We start from the raw sequence: 3,053 nt of genomic DNA on the forward strand, positions 1-3,053 counted from the left end.
TCTTTTCTCAAATCCACTGCATATTTTTTATACCTTAAACAACAAACCAACCAAACCATTGATTTAATTATTATCGCAAAGTGATCTAAAATTTTCCATCGCATACTGTTTTCCTTAGTCCCTGCTTACCAGGCAACTCAGTAGGATTTATACTTGGGTTTTACTAAGAAAACTTGCATGTACAATGCATTCTCCACCATTGCATTCGACTCCATTATTTCATCACATAACTCCACGCATCAAGTTTTTGGCACCGTTACTAAGGACTTCAGCAATACATTGTGCTAACGGTAATTTTTTGATTTTCTTTACAGCTTTCAATCTCTGGAAAATTACAACCCAAAGATTGAAAGAATGTTCCGACGAAGATTGAGACACAATTTCCAACAACAACAATAAGAGAAAGATAACATGGCAGAACAACCTGGAAATGGAGCACCAAACGAAAATAATGTCATGGCGAATCCCATCCTATTGGCGAACAACCGCAATATGCCCATCCGGGACTATGCATCGCCCAACCTTTATGCTTTCTCCCTAGGAATCATGAGACCCGCTCTTGACGGATCAAGATTCAAAATGAAACCGGTGATACTGCAGATGATCTAAATTTTCGGACAGATTGGTGGTAGGCGTGGCGAGGATCCGCACACCCACCTCCGGAGTTTCATTGAGATCTATAACACGTTTGTGTTCCCTAACATCTCCACTGAGGAGGTTCGACTAACTTTGTTTCCATTTTCGTTGTGTGACCAGGCACGAAAATGGGCTTATTCTCTCGAATCAAGGGAGATTATATCATAGGAGCAAGTAATTGAGAAGTTTATGAAGAAGTACTTCCCTCCAATGGAGAACGCCAGAAGCAGGAAGTTGATCACAAATTTTGAACAAGATACTGACGAATTGCTCAACGATGGTTGGGCGAGGTTTAAAAGACTGGTAAGAGATTGCCCGCATAACGGCTTACCAGACTGCTTACAGATGGAGATTTTCTACCATGGATTAAACCCTGCATCACAGACGACTGCCGATGCGACAGCAACTAGAGGTCTGCTGGATAAAACTTATGATGAGGCCAAGAATATCCTTGATCATATTTCTAAAAGTCATGAAGATTGGAGAGAAAACGATCAAAGATTGAGAATCAAGGACAGTGACGTGAATAATGGGGCCATCGCATCCCTTCAGAGTCAGATGACTGTGATGATGAACTTGATACAAGAAATCACAATCAATAGCCCAACAATGCATAGTAGGCAAGTGAACGCAATCAACCAGGTGATCACAAGTTGTGCTACTTGCGGTGAAGGACATCAAATAGAGGAATGCCCGAGAAACCCACAGTTAGTCTATTTTGTGAAGAATAATCCATTCTCTAACACGTACAACCCTGGGTGGAGAAACAACCCCAACTTCGCGTAGAAAAATCAATAGCAAAATTTTCAATCAGTGGCGTAAAAAAAAGGGCCACTCGGATTTTTCCCGCGAACCAACGGTCAAACGCATAATCAAGTTAGCAGTTCGCAGGCGCCGCAATCTTCCACTTTGGATAGTTAGTTAAAGCAATACATTGAAAAGAATGAAATAGTGCTTCAAAACCAAGCGATGTCTATCCGTAACCTAGAAATTCAGATAGGCTAGATTGTGGGCGAACTCAAGAATAGACCGCAAGGGGTCCTGCCGAGTTCAACAAAACTCCCACGCAACCCAGAGGGTACGAAAAAAGAGCAATGTCAACTTGTGACGTTGCGGAGCGGAAAGACTATGGTAGGGGAGAAGAAAGAGCTTAGCCGGACTGCTCCAATTGCATTGAAACCAGAGATTGGATTAACTCAGGAGAAACAGAAGAAAAAGAGGCAATGGAACCAAAGATTGCGTCCACCTCAGAGCCAAAAAACAAGAGACCGTGAGAATATAGCTGCTACCATTCCCTCAAAGACTCAAATAGAAGAAAAATGATGAGGTACAGTATCAACGCTTCATGAATATGTTAAACAGTTGCATATTAATATTATGTTCACTGAAGCAATTGAGAAGATGCTCGCATATGCGAAGTTTCTAAAGGATATGGTGACAAAAAAGAGAGGTACTGGAAAGTTCGCAACGGTGGCTTTGACGCAGAGTTCAAAATCTATAATCCCACCGAAAATACGCGACCCTGGAAGTTTCACTATACCTTGCTTTATTGGAGGATTATACATCGGTCAAGCGTTATGCGACCTTAGGGCCAACATCAACTTGATGCCCTTGTCAATTTTCAAGCAGTTGAATGTGAGGTAGCTTGCGCCTACGATAGTGACTTTTCAATTAGCAGATATATCTCTTGTGCATCCAGAGGGAAAGGTGAAGGATGTTCTTGTTACAATCAACAAATTTATATTACCAGCAGACTTCATCATCCTGGACTACGAAGCAGACAAGGATGTGCCCATCATCCTGGGACGACCATTTTTATCTACCGGTCGCGCCCAGATTAATGTGTACAAAGGAGAGATCACACTGAGCGTGAATAGACAGAAGCTCAGGTTTGAGATTATCCAAGCCATGAAATATCTTAATGAAGAAGACCTCAATGAATCCGACGATGAACAAAGTTTGAATGAAGAAGAGAAGCCTGAAGATGAAAATGAAGATGAGGATGCGATCGCATCCATTGTACAATGCGATCACAGAAAAAACAATTAAAGAAGATGAGATGATCACATCCCAAGATGATAAGCCGGTAGTGAATGAAGAAAGAAAAACAACAAAACCATCCTTGGAACAACCATCAACAATAGGGCTGAAGACCCTTCCTAACCACCTGAAGTATGTGTTCCTGGAGCAGAATGAAAAGCTACCTGTAATCATTTCCTCTACACTTAATGAAGACCAAGAAAATGCACTGCTGAGCATTCTAAGAAAGTTTGTAAAAGCAATTGGCTAGACGCTCACATATATTAGAGGAATCAGCCCTGCATATTGCATGCATAGGATTCGTCTCGAAGAGAATCACAAAGGATCGATCGAATATCAACACAGACTCAACCCTGTGATGAAGGAGGTTGTAAAAA

General features: G+C 41.6%; 1 non-coding gene across 1 annotated transcript; it reads right to left on the bottom strand.

Moving 5' to 3' along the window:
* Window positions 1-858: 858 nt before the first annotated feature.
* LOC120087369 (small nucleolar RNA R71) lies at window positions 859-965 on the bottom strand. The gene has a single exon (XR_005484507.2). It is a non-coding gene; the product is annotated as a small nucleolar RNA R71 (small nucleolar RNA).
* Window positions 966-3,053: the final 2,088 nt, after the last annotated feature.

The sequence above is a fragment of the Benincasa hispida genome, chromosome 9 (genome assembly GCF_027475165.1).
Source record: "Benincasa hispida cultivar pf3 chromosome 9, pf3_genome.v1.1, whole genome shotgun sequence".
NCBI lineage: Eukaryota > Viridiplantae > Streptophyta > Magnoliopsida > Cucurbitales > Cucurbitaceae > Benincasa > Benincasa hispida.